The sequence below is a fragment of the Lissotriton helveticus genome, chromosome 3_1 (genome assembly GCF_964261635.1).
Source record: "Lissotriton helveticus chromosome 3_1, aLisHel1.1, whole genome shotgun sequence".
Lineage (NCBI taxonomy): Eukaryota > Metazoa > Chordata > Amphibia > Caudata > Salamandridae > Lissotriton > Lissotriton helveticus.
The window spans coordinates 1,200,604,477-1,200,626,034 of record NC_136061.1 but is presented as its reverse complement, the minus strand read 5'-3'; the positions used below and the strand labels follow the sequence as shown (position 1 = coordinate 1,200,626,034).

Genomic DNA, 21,558 nt, shown 5'->3' with positions numbered 1-21,558 from the left:
TAGGCATCTAATAGGTAGATAAAACTTTACTCTGTAGGATAAGAGGCCCTCGTTGGTGCAGAGCCTTGTGTGTGTAGCTGAGCAACTTAAATTCTGCTCTTTGGCGCATTAGCAGCCAATGAATTAGCTTCTGGCACTCAGACGCTGAGCTGAGTCTGTCTTTGTTACATACCAGTTTGGTGGCGGCATTTTGCACCACTTGTAGGCGTGTGAAGAGGTAGTCTGCCATGCCCATGAACAATGCATTACCATAATCTAATCCACTGGTAAGTAATGCTTGCTTGACAGTTCTCCTACAATCTTGCGGGATCCAAGGAAACTCCACTCCAATCTACCCCACTCCAGTCTACCTCATCCCAGTCTACCCCACACCACCAGACTCCAATCTACCCCAACCCAATCTACCCAACACTACTCTACCCCACTCCACTATACCCCAAAAACCCTCTACATTTCAATCTACCCCACTTCACTCTAATCTACTCCACCCACTCCATTCTATGCTGCTCTAATACATCCGGTCTACCCCACTCCAATATACCCCACTCCACTCCCCACTCTGCCCCAATCTACCACACTCACTGTACCGCAATCTACCCCAGTTCACTTCAATATACCCCAGTCCATCCAATCGAGCATACTCCACTCAAATCTATCCTATTTCACTTGTCTACCCCATTTCACTCTAATCTACCACTGTTGTATGGCGTTTTAGGATCCAAGTGAATTTTCCCAATTCATGCCCTTATATAGGTACAATTCACACTGCCCTAATCTAGGCATAGAAATCATTCCCTTATTTAGACATAGCTCATGCAGACCAAATACAGGCATGGCTACTTCCACCCGTATCAAAACGTCACAAAGATTTCTTGGAAAATCGGCTTAAGCAGTCAGGGACCTTCCCTTGCTTGAATAATGATTTGTCCAAGAACTCATGTACTTTACAAAGAACTACTATTCTCTTGGGGTTCTTTCCTGACGTTATTATGCCCGACTTTACGTCAAGCTAGACACCTTCAAGGTATATATATGCCTTCACTTGCTCTAGCAAGACACGGTGGTTCGGAGCAGTTTGACTATCTACTTGGCCGACGCAGCTCGCTACAGCAAGTGCCGAAGGAAGTCGACCCTCCAGCTGACACACTGATCGAGAGGCTGCATTTCTCTCGGCGAGAATCCATCTCCAGTGTTTCCAAGCTCCCCTTGTGGGGTGTTGGGAAATCGGGTCCCGAGACTGAGATACCAGACCTCCTTCATTCTAAACTAAACATATGGAGCTGATTAGAACCTAGAGAAACCTTGGATAGATTCTTGGCAAAGAAAAACTAAACCTATGCTACACCACACTTGCTCGTTCCCGCATATAAGGCGTAGGTTAGGTACATTGGGGTAGGCGTATTTTAGAAGCACCAGTTGTGTACTTTTAGCCCTTGTTATTTATGTATGTATTTATAAATGGTTTAGAAACCACACAATGCTCTTACAGTATTATTTTATAATCTTGTTCTCGCTGTTCGCATTATACTTTGCAGTTTGCATTACGATTGTAGCAGTTCACTTTCCTTGCATGAGAAAGAAGAATGTTCAATAAAACCTTTTATTGAAAATGCCCATCTCTCTATTTCTCTACACCTCTGTAGAAATTAAGCATGCACGAGTGACTGAGTAAAATACTTATCTTTTGTTTCCGCAACTCTAGAGATACTTTTCTTATTCTTGGTAAACAAAGTTGTCATGTTTATGCAGTTGTCAGAAACTATTCCCTTCTTGTGAATTTGAGAAAGTTTCTAGTGACCTCTGAGCTGGCTGGCATTCACTATTAAGTTTAATATATTCGATAGAGACCTAGTTGACCTCAGTCCCACGTCTAAACTATAGGATATATTATTCCAATGCGCAGAGCCTATTGGGAATATAGGAACTACACTACACCACAGTCTACTCGAATCCACCCCAACCCACTCCAACCTACCCCAATTTGCTCCACTCCAATATACCTCAGTCCACGCCACTCTTCTCCAATGTACCCCACCCTGACCTATCCCGCTCCTCTCCACTCCAATCTACCCCATTCCACTCCAGTTTAACCCAATCTATCCCACTTCAATCTACTCCAATCCAACCCACCCCAGCCTACCCCCTCCCAGTCTCCCCACACCACCCCACTCCAATACCCCCATCCCAATCTACCCCACACTACTCTACCCCACTACCCCACTCCACTCCAATCTACCCTAATCTACCCCACCCCAGTTCACTTCAATATACGCCACTCCAATCTACCCCATCCCACCCAATCTACCACACTCCACTCGAATCTAACCCATTTCAGTCCAGTCTACCTCATTCCACTCCAATCTTCCCCAGTCTACTACAATACACCCAATCCACTCCAACCTACCAAATTCGCTCCACTCCAATATACCCCAGTCCATCCCACTCTTCTCCAATCTACCCCACTCCACCCTAGCCTATCCCACTCCTCTCCACCCTAATCTACCCCCATCCATTCTACTCCAATCTACCCCACTCACTCCAATCTACCCCACTCCCCTTTCCCCATATCTGCCCCACACCACTCCAATCTCCACTCCAATCGATCCAACTCCACTACAATCTACCATAAACTACCCCTCTCCAATATGGAACAATTTACCCCACCCCAATCTACCCAAATCCAATATACCCCACTCCACATCTCTTCAATTTACCCCACTCCACTCTACCCCAATCTACCCACTCAACTTCACTCCCATCTACCCCACTCCACTCAAATCTACCCACTCCAATGTACACCATTCCACTCCAGTTTAACCCAATCTATTCCACTTCAATCTACTCCAATCCACCCCACCCCAGCCTACCCCATCCCAGTCTACCCCACACCACCCCACTCCAATCTCCCCATCCCAATCTAGCCCACACTACTCTACACCACTCCACTCCAATCTACCCCAAAATTCCCCACTACTTTTACATCTACCCCACTTCACTCTAATCTTCCCACCCACTCCACTCCATTCTGTGCTGCTCTAATCCACCCAGTCTACCCTCTTCCAATCTACTCCAACCCACTCCAATCTACCCCAGTCCACTCCAGGCTCCATCACTTATCTCTACCCCAATCTACCACACTCCACTGTACTCTAATATACCCCACCCCTGTTCACTTCAATATACGCCACTCCAATCTATCCCATCCCACCTAATCTACCACACTCCACTCAAATCAACCCCACTTCAGTCCAGTCTACTCCAATCCACCCCAATCCACTCCAACCTACCCAATTCGCTCCACTCAAATATACCCCAGTCCACCCCACTCTTCTCCAATCTACCCCACTCCACCCTAGCATATCCTGCTCCTCTCCACCCTAATCTACCCCATCAAGTCTACTCCAATCTACCCCACTCACTCCAATCTACCCCACTCCCCTTTCCCCCAATTTGCCCCACTTCACTCCAATCTCCACTCCAATCGATCCAACTCCACTCCAATCTACCCCACTCCAATATGCCACAATTTACCCCACCCCAATCTACCCGAATCCAATCTACCCCACTCCACATCTCTTCAATTTACCCCACTCCACTGTACCCCAATCTACCCACTCAACTTCACTCCCATCTACCCCACTCCACTCAAATCTACCCACTCCACTCCAATCTACCCCATTACACTCCAGTTTAACCCAATCTATACAACTTCAATCTACTCCAATCCACCCCAACCCAGCCTACCCAATCCCAGTCTACCCCAACCCAATCTACCCCACACTACTCTACCCCACTCCACTCCAATCTACCCCAAAATTCTTGACTACTTTGAAACCTACCCCACTTCACTCTAATACACCCACCCACTTCACTCCATTCTATACTGCTCTAATCCACCCAGGCTACCCCATTCCAATTTACTCCAACCCACTCCAATCTACCCCAGTCCACTCCAAGCTCCACCACTCATCTCTACCCCAATATACCACACTCCACTGTACACTAATCTACCCCACCCCAGTTCACTTCAATATACGCCACTCCTATCTACCCCATCCCACCCAATCTACCACACTCCACTCAAATCTAACCCTATTCAGTCCAGTCTACCCCATTCCACTCCAATCTACCCCAGTTTACTCCAATCTACCCCAATCCACTCCAACCTACCCCATTTCGCTCCAATCCAATGTACCCTTAGTCCACCCCACTTTTCTCCGGATCGACCACACTCCACCCTAATCTGTCCCACTCCTCTCCACCTTAATTGACCTCCATTCTACTCCAATCTAACAACTCACTCCAATCTACCCCACTCCCCTTTTCCCCAATCTGCTTCACTCCTGTCGTGTCGCCTTGCCAGACCCTGATGTTGGGACAGGGCAGGCAGAGGTGGAAGGGGCGGGGACGGGAAGGGAGGAGAGAAGGGCAGTCGAGTGATGGCACAGGAGAAATAAAGAAGTGCCGAGATCGAACTCTGTGGTCGAGTCTTCCTTGGGGGCTAAGGGGGCCACTACACTGGCGATGAGGGTGGGATCCTGTCCACCCACTGCTGCTGCCCCCTCGCTGTGAAGGTGCAGCCAAATAACAGCCTCCTCAGCGTGCCAAAATGCAAAAGAGTGCGAAAACGTGATCGAAATCGCGAGGAGAGTCGAGCGCTGCTTGAGCGCCATCCCACGAAGACTGGAGCTGCAAGAGGGTGAGTCCAAAATATTGACTACCCTTGAGGAAAGAGGCAAATAAGAAACCGGAGCCACTGTAAAGATAGAGATCCATGTCCCCTTTGGTGGCCATCTTTAAGTCAGGAGCCAGACATAGGACTACATTGGCATTTATCCGGCGGCCATTTTGAAGTCAGGCAACCTACGAAAAACTTCAAAACCACCAAAATTCCAGTAAATAAAGCACCGTCTGGCCTAGAAAACCGGTATCTGAGCCAAGAATGTCAGTAGAGCCTAACACCGCACGCCCAGCAGCCATGGGATCAGCCATGCAACCCCAGCAACCACACCCAATGCTACTGGGAGCATCATAACTGCGCCCGCCAGAACCGTTGGAGCTGATGTCAGGGAACAGCATGGGGCCCAAATGGAAGAGTTGGGCTGAGGATTTTGAAGACTTTATGACAGGGTCTCAAGTACAAGACCCCAAGCAGAAGCTGATAGCACTGCGAAACTTGATAGGGAAAGACATTGCACAAATCATCAAAGAATTGCCTGCCGCCAGCGCCGCCTCATACAACGATGTGAAAGGGGCCCTGGATCGGAAGTTTCTGCACAAGCGAAATTTAGACTACGAGCGGTACACGTTCAACCTCGTGTCACAAGAAAAGGATGAACCGATGTGTGATTTTATTGCTCGCATTCGACGTCTAGCCCGATGTTGTGAATTTGACACATTTAACACAGAAGACGCGCTGCGACTACGCATAATTGCAGGATGCCAGTCGGAATCATTACGCCACCGATTATTAAAGAAACACTACACACTCGAAGAAATAGAGGAACTCACGCGCATAAACGATCAAGCGGAAGACCACGCCAAGAAGATGGAAGCCAACAGGTCTGAGAGAAAGGAGCAAGCGTTTCGAATGCAGTCTCACACACACCCGAAGTGCCGGTCGGATCACCGCAAGTCAGGAAGATCAATTCAGACCTCCCGGGGGACGTTGTCACGCAACAGAACTCGAAGCAGTCGTACAAACAGATCAGCCTCGAAATGTTATGGGTGCGGACAAGACTACCCCCACTCAGGACAGTGTCCCGCCATCGTACAACAGTGCCACCGCTGTGGAAGAGAAAACCACTTCGAAGCAGTCTGTCAAACACGAAGATCAGAGATAAGAACAACCAAGTCAAGTTCAGAAGCTCGTCACCAAGCCAGAGCAGTGAAGGGAAGGAGAAGCCGTTTATCCAGCTCGTCAAGGTCGAGCGTCCAATCAGCCAGCTCATACAGATCCCAGAGGTCGACGTCCCGGGAATTGTCATCTCTCACACCTGTCTCGCAGGACAGCGATGAATATATGTGCATGGTGTCGGACCCTGACAGACTGAAAAGATACCCAAAACTGGATATTCAAATAGGGAATCATTCCGCCAAGTTTGTACTGGACTCAGGAGCATCTTTAAACTACATCTGCGCCCTGGAATATCAAAGCATGAAACCCCGGCCAAAACTGGAACCAACAGCTGTTCGAGTCTACACTTGGATGTCCAGGAAACCACTACCTTGTCTGGGACGGTTCCGCACGACCCTAATGTATAAAGACCGACAGATGCAAGCCTACGTCCACGTGGTTGAAGGTCCAGACGCAGCAGATTGTCTTCTCAGTCTACCGACAGCAGAACGCCTCAAGCTTGTCGAACTTCTGTACATGGTAGATGACTCTCCAGACATCGTCAACAAGTTCCCGAATCTCTTCAAGGGTCTTGGAAAACTTAACCAGTTCAAGGTCAAGCTACATATCAACGAACAAATACCACCCATAGCACAACAGCACAGGAAGGTACCGTTTCACCTGCAACAAGCTGTGGATGATGAACTACAAGACCTGCTGAGGACGGACATTGTTGAACGGTCCACAGGGCCCACTCTGTGGGTATCACCAGTGGTGGTAGTGCACTAGAAGGGACAAGACAATAAGGTACGCACGCCAGTGTGTGGACATGCGCGCACCAAATACCGCCATTGAAAGGGAGCGACACCCCGGTCCTCATATCAGCGATATGATTGCCCGCCTCAACGGAGCAACCGTCTTCTCAAAGCTGGATCTCAACAAGGGATATCACCAGCTAGAGATGCACGAGAAATCCCGCTACATTACCACCTTCACCACTCACCAAGGCCTGTTCCGCTACAAACGCTTAAACTTTGGAATATCCTCTGCTGCCGAGATATTTCAGGAAACCATTCGGCAAGTAATTCAAGGCATCCCAAATGCCTTTAACTATAGTGACGACATCCTAGTTTTCGGAGAAAATCAAACAGAAAACGACAAAGCATTAGACCGCGTATGCCACGCGTTACTCAATGGCAACCTCACACTTAGCTCAGACAAGTGTGAATTCCACAAGTCTACATTGAAATTCTATGGACATACCTTTTCCAAAGATGGCATGAAACCAGATCCTGAGAAGGTGTCGGCCCTCGCGGACACCCCACAACCACAAGACATTAGCGACCTTCACTCGTTCCTGGGGATGGCGAGTTACTGTGCTCGTTACATTAAAGACTATACAACCATCAGCTACCCGCTCAGAGAACTCACCCGCCAGGGTCAACAATTCCTGTGGTCACCTGCGTGTGAACACACCTTTAACAAAATTAAGAAAGCTGTGAGCTCTGCCATCAACCTAGCCTACTTTGACACCAAAAGGAAAACTGAAATCACAGTGGATGCCAGTCCTGTTGGGCTAGGTGCCATCCTGGCACAATACAACGAGGAAGCAGACCAACGTCATGTGGTTGCCTATGCCAGTCGCAGTCTCACCGACACGGGGAAGGCCTACTTGCAGCCCGAGAAAGAGAGCCTCGCGGTTGTATGGGCCTGCGAACACTTCCACCTGTTCGTATACGGGAAACACTTTACTCTCATCACAGACCACCAAGCACTTGTCACCATATTTGGCAACCCAACGTTTGCAAGACTATATTTACACCATTGTCCATAAGCCTGGGAAAGCGGAGAACCCAGCGGACTATATGTCACGGCACCCACAATCGCATACCCTGGAGCGATGCTCTGTAGCCGAAAAAATACATTCACTTTGTCGTCGACAATGCATGCCCTCCTGCAGTACCACTGGAAGCCATTTGTGAAGCATCTAGTCACGATTCAGGACGTCATGGTCCAAATACGTACCAACTCATGGAGACATCTAAGGGACAACCATCAAAACACAACCGTTGATGCCCAAGAACTTGTGGCATTCAGACATATCCAGGAGGAACTGTCAATCAGCACGGATGGTCTATTGCTAAGAGGGGGGAGGATAGTCATTCCTCAGCGACTGCGACAAGGAATTATCAACTTGGCCCACGAGGGACACAGAGGAATAGTAGCCACCAAGAAAGCACTTCGGGAACGCGTCTGGTTTCCCCTACTTGATCAAATGGTGGAAGCCACACTTAAAGACTGTGTGTCATGTCAATTCGTGGGTCGCGACGAACCGCCAGCTCCCCTACAGATGTCCGAACTACCAGATGGGGTTTGGCAGCAAGTAGCTATTGACTTCTTCGGTCCACTGAAATCGGGCAAATATATCATCGTCATCATGGACGAGTACTCTCGCTTTCCCATCGCACATCAAGTACCGTCCACCAAAGCGACAGCCGTCATCCCCGTCATTGATGAGACCTTTGCAGCATGGGGAATCCCCACCGGAGTAAAGACAGACAATGGACCACCGTTCAATGGTCACGAATTCACTGAATTTGCAAAACATCTTAACTTCAAACATAGGAAAATCACCCCCTTATGGCCTCAAGCCAATGGTATGGTGGAACGGTTTATGGGGACCCTCAAGAAGGCAGTCCAGCAAGCAGAATTCGTTTGTCGTGACATACAACAAGCCTTGAATGAAGTACTGCGAGCCTACCGCACCACGCCACACAGTACCACGAATCAATGTCCGGCCACCCTGATGCTTGGACGAGTTCCTTGCACACGGCTACCTACCTCAACCGCTGTCATGCAATCTCGAACTGTGACTACGGATCATGATACGCTGGTGAAGCTGGATCACGATAAGAAATTAAAAATGAAAGACTATGCTGATCAACGCAGGCATGCAAAACAGACGGACATTCAGGAAGGAGATTGGGTGATGGTCAAGCGCGATCGCAGAACAAAAGCAGACAGTCGATACCTCGCACACCCGTTGCGAGTCTCCAGTCGTAAAGAGACCATGGTTACAGCTGAGGCTGACAACAAACGAATAACCCGAAACATATCTTATTTCAAAAAATGTAATCCCTCTGCTCACGATCGAGCCCAGGCTCGGGACTCCAGCACTGATTCATTGAGCCAAGGAGAACAAAGTGACCAAGAGTATTCCAGCCCGACAAGGCATGAAGATGTCAGAGACTACCATCCTCCTGAACAGGTGCGGGCCAGCCGCCCACGTCGGATTACCAAACGACCCGTCCGCCTTATTGAAGAACTCTAAGAGACAGTAAGCCTTACTGTACAAAAGGGGGAGGTGTTGTGTCACCTTGCCTGACCCTGATGTTGGCACAGGGCAGGCAGAGGCGGAAGGGGCGGGGACAGGAAGGTAGGAGAGAAGGGCAGTTGAGTGATGGCACAGGAGAAATAAAGAAGTGCCGAGATCGAACTCCGTGGTCGAGTCTTCTTTGGGGGCTAAGGGGCCCACTACAACTCCACTCCAATCTCTGCTCCAATCGATCCAACTCCACTTTACCATAAACTACCTCAATCCAATCTGCCACAATCTACCCCATTCCAATCTACCCAACTCCACTCTACACCACTCCACACCTCTTAAATCTACCCCACTACACTCTACCCCAATCTACCCACTCAACTTCACTCTAATCTACATCTACCCCATTCCACTCAAATATACCCCACTCCACTCAATCTATCCCAATCTACTCCAGTCCAATCTATCCCAATACACCTCACTCCACCCTACTCCCGTCTACCCCAACCTAATCTAGCCCAAACCACCCCATCCAATCTAACCCATCCCAATCTACCCCACACTACACTACCCCACTCCACTCCAATCTACTCTACTCCTCTCCAATCTACTCCACTCCACTTCAATCTACCCCACTCCAATCTATCCCACTCTAATCTACCCATTCCAATTTACCCGACTCCACTCTAATCTACCCCACTCCATTCCACTCTACGCTACTCTAATCCACTCTATCTACCCCAGTCCAATCTACCTCACTCCACTCCAATTTACCCCACTCCACTCCAAGTTACCCCACTTTCCTCTATCACAATCTACCACACTCCACTCTACCCGAATCTACCCCACTCCAGTTCACTCCAATCTATCCCACTCCAATCTACCCCACTCAACTCCAATCTTCCCTAATCCACTGCACTCCAACCTACCCCAATTCACTTCACTGCAACCTACCCAAGTCCACCCCACTTCACTCTTCCCCAGTCTACCTGACTCCACTCCACTCCAATCTACCCCAATACACCAACATCTACCCCAATCCACCCCAATATATCCCAATCTACCCCACTCCACTCCAGTCTAACCCAAGTCAATCTACTCCACTCCAATTTATCACCCCAATCTATTCCACTCCAATCTACCCCACTCCACCCCACTCCAATCTACCCCAAACAACTCTAATGTACCCCACTCAACTCCACTCTACTCCACTCGACTCCAATCTACCCCACACTACTTCCCTACAACCTAACACTCCACCCCAATCCAGTTTACCTCACTCTACCCCAATCTACCCCACTCCACTTTATCCCAATCTATCCCACTACACTCTCCTCCAATTTACCCCATTCCACTGTACCCCAATCTACCTCACCCAAATCAACCCAAATCTACCCCACCCCACTCCATGCCACTAACTTTTAGCCATGCTGAACAGCAGCCACACTGGTGTACAACATGGCCAAGGCACATTGCCAAAGCCAACAGCTCATTAATAGGTGTGACCTATTTGCTTTGCTACTGTTGGTTTGTTTTAATTTCTGAGGTTAATGCATTTACTGTCACTATCCTGATGTGTGAAGCAATGTGTTTATTTCTCTGCTCATGGTATGGCTTCCGTACAGGAGTGTAAAGCGTGAACGGTCCTTTCCATTGTGTTATGATTCCAGTGCTTTATCTGAGCCTGTGGTTGCAGGTTGTATTATTTACAACAAGGGGTGGTGATGGACAGAGTCTCTGAATTAAGCAGAGTACTCTCACCCAGTCAAGAGATCAGGGCTAGATCCAACACCGTTTTTTAGCTCATTGCACCATCCCAGTTTCAGAACCTGGCTGTATGCAAATTAGTCTGTCCCTGGCCCAGTGCATCATGGGAACAGGGCAGACCAGACTACAAAAGCCAATTCTTACACTGGGAAGGAAACAAGCTTCCGGGGACCGGTTTCTGCCATTTCAGGCGTCTTCGGCAACCGGTCCCTGGTAGCTTGTCTCCTTTCTGGTGAAGAATTGGCTTGGTAGTTTGGTCTGCCCTGTTCCCATGATGCACTGGGCCAGGGACAGACTAATTTGCATATAGCCAGGTTCTGAGCTGGGATGGGGCAGTGAGCTAAATAACGGTGATGGATCAAGCCCTGATCTTTGGACTGGGTAAGAGTGGTCTGCTTAATTCAGACACTCTGTTCATCACCACCCCCTTTTCTTAATCGTTTTTGGCCACTATAGGTGTGGCAGGGTATACTCAGACATGAGTCCCTTGCTCACTGCTCCATCAGGATTCAAGCAAGCCGGGCCGACGAGGCTGAAATGCCAGAAACCGGTCCCTGGTAGCTTGTCTCCTTTCTGGTGAAGAATTGGCTTGGTAGTTTGGTCTGCCCTGTTCCCATGATGCACTGGGCCAGGGACAGACTAATTTGCATATAACCAGGTTCTGAGCTGGGATGGGGCAGTGAGCTAAATAACGGTGATGGATCAAGCCCTGATCTTTGGACTGGGTAAGAGTGGTCTGCTTAATTCAGACACTCTGTTCATCACCACTCCCTTTTCTTAATCGTTTTTGGCCACTATAGGTGTGGCAGGGTATACTCAGACATGAGTCCCTTGCTCACTGCTCCATCAGGATTCAAGCAAGCCGGGCCGACGAGGCTGAAATGCCAGAAACCGGTCCCTGGTAGCTTGTCTCCTTTCTGGTGAAGAATTGGCTTGGTAGTTTGGTCTGCCCTGTTCCCATGATGCACTGGGCCAGGGACAGACTAATTTGCATATAGCCAGGTTCTGAGCTGGGATGGGGCAGTGAGCTAAATAACGGTGATGGATCAAGCCCTGATCTTTGGACTGGGTAAGAGTGGTCTGCTTAATTCAGACACTCTGTTCATCACCACCCCCTTTTCTTAATCGTTTTTGGCCACTATAGGTGTGGCAGGGTATACTCAGACATGAGTCCCTTGCTCACTGCTCCATCAGGATTCAAGCAAGCCGGGCCGACGAGGCTGAAATGCCAGAAACCGGTCCCTGGTAGCTTGTCTCCTTTCTGGTGAAGAATTGGCTTGGTAGTTTGGTCTGCCCTGTTCCCATGATGCACTGGGCCAGGGACAGACTAATTTGCATATAGCCAGGTTCTGAGCTGGGATGGGGCAGTGAGCTAAATAACGGTGATGGATCAAGCCCTGATCTTTGGACTGGGTAAGAGTGGTCTGCTTAATTCAGACACTCTGTTCATCACCACCCCCTTTTCTTAATTGTGGTTGCAGGTTGGGCCCACCACAGTCATTTTTGGGGACTGGAACTTACTTTTCCTCATCAGTCATTCACCCAGAGCTGAAGAGAGAAAAACTCAGAAGAGGGAAATGAAGAGGAAGAAAAAAATCAGAAATGTTATGTCAAAGGAAGAAAGCATGGATAAAACATCTTAAAGAGTGAGATTAAGAGGCAGTGAGTATCTGCCGGTGGATTAAAGAGGAATGAGGTGGTATCAAGACTACTCAACTTTCATATTCGGCACCCCCAACATACGTCTCAGACACAAGCTTCTGTGAACTTTGGGCCACATCACTTATTCCTTATAAACTAACCACTGTTGGATTTCAAAGGTGTGTGTAATTTCAAGCATCTCTTTAAGACCCAAGCACAATCTGGAACTCCCCTTTTGGCAAGCAAGACCTTCTGTTAGGTTGCTGCACCTGCCACGCATTTGGGCACAAGGCAGAGGGATGGGACAGAAGAAGACTCAAGCTGAGGGCTTGTTATCCTTCTTCTGAAAGGCTGGTTGTGCTGGGGTGGAGATAGGTACATGTCAGACAGATGTGTACACAGGTAAGATAAAGCAGTGGACTAATGCACTTCTATACATATTTTTGAGAGCCTTGCATCATGTTTGGCACTACGCACAGTGGTACATGCGTGACGCAAGGCTCTTTGTGAGAGTTATGAAGCCACGCTCTGTGGCTTTGAATGGCCTCATAAATCTTGAGTAAGGCAAATCGCTGTGTTGCCTTACTCTGCGTTAGGGAAGCGTTCCATGGGCATTGCGGTGGGTGTTGCTGCACAACTCCCATGGGTTTTGACGCACTCCCAGATTTACAGGGACTTGTAAACCTGGAAATGTGACAAAATCCTCCAGCTCCCCAGGGCATGCGTAATGAGGAGAAATATCTTCCTTTCTCTTCATTTTTTCCTCTTTCTATATGTGCTGCACACACACAGAAGGAGGAAAATGCCTTTATCTATTGTTTTCGTGCAGGAAGGTTCCCCTTCCTGCACAAAAACAATCCTACCTAAAACACGTGGTGCAAGGGTGCCAGAGTTTGGCACCAGGCTGCCGAAACAGCGCCAGCACAGGGGGAAAGGACAGGAATGCTGGAATGACAGGAATGATGTAGGGCAGCGCAGCAAGGTGACATGCTGCGCTGCCCTTCGCCAAAACTCCATGAATGAGGCCCTTACTGTAGACGTTGTATAACTTGAAGACCACAGGTTTGAATCTTGGCAGGTCCACTCAGTTTTTCATGCTTGTGAAGTCAATCAAATGAGCACCATTGAGTTAAGTTTAATTAGTGCCTGTTTCCAGTGGCTAGAGATCAACACCCATCAGGGCCGGTCCTAGCCATGGGCGGTATGGGCAGCTGCCCAGGGCCTCGCGCTCAGGGGGGCCCCGCCGCCGGCCCCGCAGTTGCGGGAATAAATAAATGATGATGGGGTAAAGCGCTGCCAGTGCAGTGAGCACAGCACTCGCGCAGGGGCCGGGCCACAGGCCCGCAGGCAGTAACTAACTAAGGCAGGGAAGGAGGCCTGGGAGAAGTCAATGTTCTGGTTATGAAGGCAGTGGGACCGGAGAACAGTGATCCGAGGTGCTAGGAGGCGTGTCCAGCTCTGGTATTAAAGATAGGGGCATAGAATGCGAGGCCCCTAGGGCAGGCTAGTCCAGTCTTTATGAACGATGGCTGGAGCTGAAGGTAGAGAGGGCCGGCTGCTTCAGCTCTGGTATCAAAGGTTCAGATTTATTCCTACATGAATGCATTCTTCCATCCGATAATATCGAGTGTGTTTATTTTGCAGTTACCAGGCCTCGTTCTCCACACTCTGTTGCACGTGGCCGGGAGACCCGGGTGTGCCTACAATCGGCATTTCTATGGTGTCTGCTGGCTGCAAAGAAAGTGCGAGAGGAGACTTCTAAGAGCTCTGTATTTATTCAGCCATTATTCATTAGGCATCACTGCCCCTGGGCCCCCTCTTCTGTCTTACTTCACCTAGGGTCTCTGCGTCCCATCTTTGAGCAGAGCCTGCTGCTACTTTTAAGTCAGCACCTCCTGCACAATACAGGGAACAACACTGTCTGCGCACGCACGCAAAGATGCCTGCACGCACCCCCCACCACCTAGCTTGGTTGGTGGTGGTGTGTGCCCTGGTGGTGACGTGACGCCGGCGTCGCCGGCCTTGAATCTTCCTCATGCCTAGTCTAAGGCCTAAACACCAGCTATATCATTTGTAATGTCTAAGGCATGAGAAAGTTGGCATTAGACTAAAGAGTACAAATCTTCTGTATAGTGAGGCAAGACAAATTCTACAGCTGCAGCAATAATGAAAATGAAATAATAACTTAGCTATTATAATTTTATTTTTACTTAAGTGATACTTCTTAAAATCAGTGGGGCGACCCTCCTCCGCCACTGGATGTCGGTTTTCTATGATGTCACTTCTTGTGATGTCACATGCAAATTAGAGTGGTCTCACATCTTCCATTTCGCCCAGGGCCCCACAATTCCTAGGACCGGCCCTGACACCCATAATATAGTGTAGTAATGATTGTTCTTGTGGGAGGACAGGGGGGCTAGGACAGTGAGTCAGGAGTGTTGCGGGTAACTCAGGGAGAGCCACAACTGTGGGGGGAGGGGCTTAGGGAGGCTTCAAGCAGCGAGTAGGGCTAGTGAATCATGAATCTGTGATTCTGGTTCAAGTCAGCTCTCAGTGTATCGAACGGCCAATGTGTAGAATATATGTATCTGCACTTTAAATGCCAACGACAATGCAAGACTTTGACGGGGTGTTTTCCGGGCCTCATGTACCCTCCTACCCGAATGTTCAGATATCTGATGCTTAGTTCTGTCACCGACTCCCAATTGCACATGGCCTCTGAGCTACTCATGTTCAAGCGGGCCGCCTCAGTGTGCAAGTGTTTGTAAATAAATATACCAAGCTTCCTGCCAATGAATGCCCCTCGGTCCAGGCCTAGGAGCTGTAATTATCAACCTGTTTAACTAAGTAGTGACTCACAGACATATGGCCTCCTTCTATAGCGCTCTGAAAGCTCAACCGGCCGAAACAGAAACATTAATGGAGGACTTACATATCACAGACGTGATTTAGGTCATGGAGAGATTTGTAGACTGAGGAGACAGAAAAGGGCTGTAAATAAACTCTCGTCCCCTACGCGATTTCAAAGTACTTGTTGCAAAAATGTTCAACGTTTGCATGCTAATGGGGGTCATATGTGGAGTCACGAGCAATGTAATCGACTATGTGACGTGTAATGTCACCACTGGCACCACATATGACGCCATCAGTATGGGTGGGTTTCCTGGTTGTGTACCTCACCAAAGTCGGAGGCTTTGAGTAGTTTTTAGGTCTTGGGTTGTTGCCCTAAACTCACTTAAGAGGAGTTCATTTTAAGGGAATGGCCATTGGCTGTTTCCAGCAGCCTCCGTGTGTCAGGGCGTCTGCCTTCCACAGGCCTTGTGGCCCCTGAGCCTTTAGGCTATGCTGTGGCGTCCGAGTTCAAGCAGCGCCATCTATGCCTGGGGGACCGAACCTGGGGGCATATTATCAAGACAGGCGATACAATTATCGCCGTTTTAGCGGCAGAAACTGCCGCTAAAACGGCGATAATGTTATTTCTTGATAATATGCCCCCTGGTGCGGACAGGATCTGGCCCTATGGGGCGAGCACTGGCCACGCCCGTTGCCACGTAAATCAGGCCTTCACTGTACTTTTCGAGCACTGGGCCAGGGCATGACTTCAGCAAAGCCCCGTGTGCCTTTATCCCAGCCGGGCGTCAAACAGTGACAGACAATACAACAAAGTCCAACCTGTGCGGTCACGCAAACTGCAGGGGTCTGCAAACCGTGCACATACGGTTCCGATGTCTGCAGATTAATTTTAAATTGAAACTGCTGATCGTGAACTGAACGTTGACCAAAAGTTTCCGAATATCCGAAATTAAGTGGTACAAATACCCACACCGACGATTTACTCTTTGAAGCCCAACTGACACCATTTCCTAATCGTTTAAAAAACTACAGAGCGGATTTTCAGCAAAAAAATCTGTTCATAGCAAATTTCTAACTTCATACCAAGCTTAGTTTAAACCTGTTCAATTCTTTACTTACGTATCGAAGAATATTTTTTATATACAATAAAAAATTTCAGAAATTAAAAAAAAAAAAAAAAAAATGGGCACTGCTTAGTTTTGGGGACCGGAACTTATTTTTCTGTGTCAGATATTTATATTCCTGGAGTAACAGAGCGAAAAGTATACGAAGGAGAAATAAACAGGAAGAGCAAAACAGAAAACCCGTCACAAAGGGAGAGAGACAGCATCCCCCGACAAGTGTAAAATAACGGGCCGGGGAGTGTCTGGCAGCGAAAAAAATGCCTCGAGGTGGATTGCGGACTACGCAGCTTTGGTATTCGTCACTGTGACATTTTATAGCGCCGACAACGGATGTGTGAGCAGCGCTTTGGTGCTCATGTAAAGCGCTCCGATACCCTCGGGTCGTGTTCGCGCTATAAATTAAATCTCCAAAAAGCACCACCTATACTTTAGCCAAGTACATGAAATGTAATCGAAACAGTTGGAGGTGGATGGGATAAACATTTACCGAATTGTATGCGGATTCTTGTATGCAGGGCTATTTGTTAATGAAAAGGCACTTTCTGTGTAAATAGTCACTGAACAAAATGAGTTGCCGGAGCTGCCTCCTAAATTTGTAAATGTGCTTGCTCTTCTTTTGTGTTCAAACAGTTCTGTAGTTCGAACAAGTTTACAGATCAGGGATTTTTTTTTGTTATGATTTAACACATTAAATACTCTGCACTACAGAGTGAGATGCCTCAACAGTTCTCGTTTCTTCGTATGAGTTGACACTGACAGCTGTGACCTTGGAGTTTGCACCCACTTATCTGCAGCGGCGGCTGAACCCACTGAGCTTTCCTACATACAGCACATGCATCTTTCTTCTCCCATCGCTGAACTCACGTTTCCGTTTTGATGGACTCAGGAAACAGATGAAAAAAATATATGAACGTTAAGAAATTGTTTTCAGAAGAGTGAAACCAGCTGGCCAATTATTGTATGAAAAATAAAGATACACAAACAGACACACACACACATTTCGAGCCTGCCTGTGAAAGGAACCTTGCGCAATTCAGCAGTCATTTTTTGCAAATAAATATGCTCTAAAGAGCAGAACTTACCGTGGAGAAGGCGTCTCAAGGTGTGTCTCTGAACACCGGTGCCGCAGGTTTTATATCATTTCAGGGCAGTGGCTTTCGGTTTCATTTCTCCGTTAACACTCTACATATTTTAATAAGAGGCATGGGCACTTTCCTTCCTTTGGTAGGAGGGCGGGTCTGTTAAATTTCACATTTAACTGGGCAGAAGCCAATTTTCCAGTACATCCTTCTAGCTTTGTCGGGAATAAAAAGGCAGCATTCAGGAAGTTTTGGAAAGCCCCTGAATGAATAGGGCCGGGTCCTTGCACATATTTGTATGTTTATATTGCACCAACCTGCTGCTTACAGTGTAGGAGGTGAGGCTGGGAGTTTTGTTCCAAGTCAGACTTATGTGAAATGTAGCTTAGAAGCAGCAGGCTCATGGAAGTGGCATCCTTTCTACTCAGTTCTACATCCCATTGAAGCGGATGTTACCGTGTGAGGTGGTCACTGTATAGTTCTCGAGAGCGCTATATGTCTTAGCAGGCGGGCAACAAGAGCCACATTTCGGGGGTGGGGGGGCTGAAAAATATTTCGTGGGGGGGCTAATTCTTTCAACCATAGACAAAGTGACTGTAAGAAGGCGGGAAAACACAACAAAAGCCTAATTTACAAGTGAATGGTCTTTTAAAGAGCTGTTAAGTACTGAAATTAGATGGTCGGTAGCCCTCAAAGCTGCGTCAGCCCGGGCTGACACACACGAGGGGGGGGGGGCGCTGAAGAAGCCCCGTGAGCCCAATGGGTGTTGCGTGCCTGTCTCTTAGGTACCACACTCATTACAGCACACATCGCAGGGAAACTAAGCTGGGCGAGAAGCTCATAGCAATCCAATAAATTGATGTAATCATTGTTTTATTTAATTTTACCTATCCCGTCTCGGTCGACTTCACCCCACACCCCGCCCAACCATTCTTACCTGTGCCGGCCACGCCTGCAGCTATACCTGCCTACCTTGTCAAGGTTCTGTCTTTTTTCTGTTTTATGAAATGTTTAATGAAATGTTTAATAAATTATTCAGATTCAAACATTTTGGAGCCCAAGCCCAAAATAAAATCTTTGAATTAATCATGTTCATCCCTGACTTAAATTCAGCACCTTTTTTTCCCAGTAAGCAGCTGCGCAGCGAGAGCCTCTTAAGCCAGACCCTGATATGTGTACGATTCAATCATATGCTAGGACTGCACTCCTAGAGGTGGAGTTGCTTGTGTACCTTAATCCATTCCCAGAAACACAGTAGTAGTAGTAGTAAACATACTTTATTGCATTAATCATTTGATTATAATAAATAGAAAAAAGGCAGACATAAAAGTAGAATCAAACAGTCACATATTTACCATGCGTAGTATCGTAAAAGAAAAGATATACATAGGTCGTGATACCTGTCTTTGAATCTATATACAGATCCAATAAAAACCATCTAGTCAAGTAATATTTTATAAGCATGCTCTAAAAACTGTACCATCCTTCTGATTGCACTTTCCCCTGTAAGCCTAAAACAATAACGTATAGCCTCTGTAGTTGTTCTTATTTTGGCATTATTAAATATGGGGCGTAAATATAACCTGCGTGTGGGCAAAAGTCTCGGGCGAATGCATAGCAAATGTTCAAGAGTTTCCTTGCCAATTCCACAAAGCTGACATCCCTGAATATCTTTGAGAGCCTTATTTCAAGTCCCTTCAAACTCCCCTATTGGAATATAGAATTGTCTGAACCGTACGTATTTCTGTTTAATGTAGCTAGTCAAATTCCATCCCAAGTATTCTTAAGCCTGCTGGGTATATGAATCAATTAATTAGTCTGTGTGTATATATTTCCCGGATTGTAGGCGATCTAAATTCCACTGTGATAGCTTTAATGTTTTACCTATGAGTTTTTTACGCACATCCTGGTCATTCGTCCCATCTCCTGCATATCAGGCAGTTCACAAAAGGTCTATTTCCCTCATTGTAGTAGAGAGTTGCAGATCTCTCACATTTTTACTACAGAGTGCCTTCATTATTAGATGTTTCAATGTACATGAATCGGCCTTAGCACAATATGTTTAAATGTCTAGTGGTAGGATCTTCAGGGCTTCTGTCTCGAACCTTTACATTTTTGTGACTTTACACCAGATGTTTTTTTTTCTGTTCTACATTTTCTCACAATTACTGTTCAAAGATGTCATGTGCTGCTTTTGGAATTTATGGTGGGTCACCTGATGGTGACTGTTTTTCACCTCAGAGTGAAGAAGCAACAACCAACGTGCCAATACTGATGTTTTTTTCTTAAATTACTTAGAAGTCATAAATTGAACACTGTTTGGGCCTACCCTTAAATACAAGGTTGGAAAAAAGTGTAAATAATGTGAAACCTGTAGGGTATGTTTGTCTTGTCAAGTTTATATCTTAAGAATTTGTCTTTTTCTTTCTTTATGTAAAATTTGTCATGTATGTTCCATGTTCTATGTCTCCTTAAGCTTTGTTTTTTTTTTTAACATTTCTTGTTTAAATAGATGACGTTGTGGCAGAAGTGTTTCCTTAAATTTTGGTTGCGGTGTTTGTAATGATTTATGCAGAACTTGCCCAAAAAAGAAAAAAAGTAAAAAAGAAAATAAATAGTTTTGTATTGAAATATAACAAGTACATTAATACAAAGTTTTTGGGGTCACATGAAGTGATTAATTTGTGACTTAACCATCAGTATTGGCACGTCGGTTGTTGTTTCTTGATTATTGGGCTCAGCTTTACTGATAGGAGCAAGAACCCTTTTATGTTAGCTAGCTATTTCACATCAGAGTGAGCATAATCAGTCTTGACAAGTAATATCATCCTATGTTGTGCTAATCTTTAGAACACGTGTGCGTGGACCAACTTGTGACTTTTACTAATATCATGTTGAGGAGTTGGCCATAAGCAGGGCCACTTGAATAAAGTGGTTGTGCAGCTGATTTATTTGTATTATTTGTCATATAATCCATAATTTGCTGCATGATCTTCAGAGTTTATCAAAAACTGGATTCTAGCTCAAACAGACGACAAGTTACTAAAACTGCAGCAATACGAATTGCAGCACAGTGGGAAGCCATTGACACACTGACCTGTCAAGCCTTCAGTTGCTTATTCCTATCCTTAGATGTTAAACTGGTACTAATGATGTGAAGCTTTTCCCAGTGCAAACATTCATAGACCTCATTTAGGGGTTGGCAGGGGTCGCAACTGCGACCCTTGTCTTCCCCCTTGTGACCCCTGGCCCAGGCATTGCAACCCCTAGAGGTGGTTAAAGCAGAGTCAGGAATGAAAGATAAACTGTGCTCTTGTTACACTTTCTTATCACTCAGCAGCAAACAGAGAGTTTGGCTGACAGAAATAAACACAACCCATCAGTGGAATTCACACTGCACAGAAGCAAAATGTTGTTCCCATCAATGAGCGTGTGGCCCTGTCAGGAGCTGCCTTTGTAGTCTGTTCTGAAGGCAGTATGCTACAACCAAAAGTAACTGTTGCAACACAATTACTTGTTGATAGTTGAGAGGTCATGGCAAAATAGGAGTCTAAAATGCCTTTCACACACTTTTGGCAGGTGACAAAGGAGAGTGCATGCAAAAGAATTAGAATGAGTGGGTCAAAATTGGACTAAGTGAGACTGAGAAAGAAAGAATGAGTGAGTGCAAGTGAGTGTGTGATCATTTATGAGTGAGTCTCAGCTACAGTGAGTGGGAAAGATTGAGAATTAGTGAGGGGATGTTAGTGAGTATGAGAGAGAATGTGGTGCTATGCTTCCAAGTCTACAGTTGGCTGTGATGTACTGAAGATAATTCTTGGTTTATAGAGGCAGCCCTGGCAAAATGCTTGCGCTAGCCTACTAGATACAATTCTTAGCATGCCCCTCACTGTATTCAGGGCAAGTATTACGCCCAACCACTTTCAAAGATCA

General features: G+C 46.9%; 1 long non-coding RNA gene across 1 annotated transcript in view; it reads right to left on the bottom strand.

Annotated features, from left to right (window-relative positions):
• LOC144823373 (uncharacterized) overlaps nt 1–17,677 on the bottom strand; it is a 38,644-nt gene extending 20,967 nt beyond the window's left edge. Inside the window, exon 1 of the long non-coding RNA XR_013608777.1 lies at nt 17,629–17,677. This is a non-coding gene — a long non-coding RNA (uncharacterized LOC144823373). The remainder of the gene's footprint in view (nt 1–17,628) is intronic.
• Nucleotides 17,678–21,558: the final 3,881 nt, after the last annotated feature.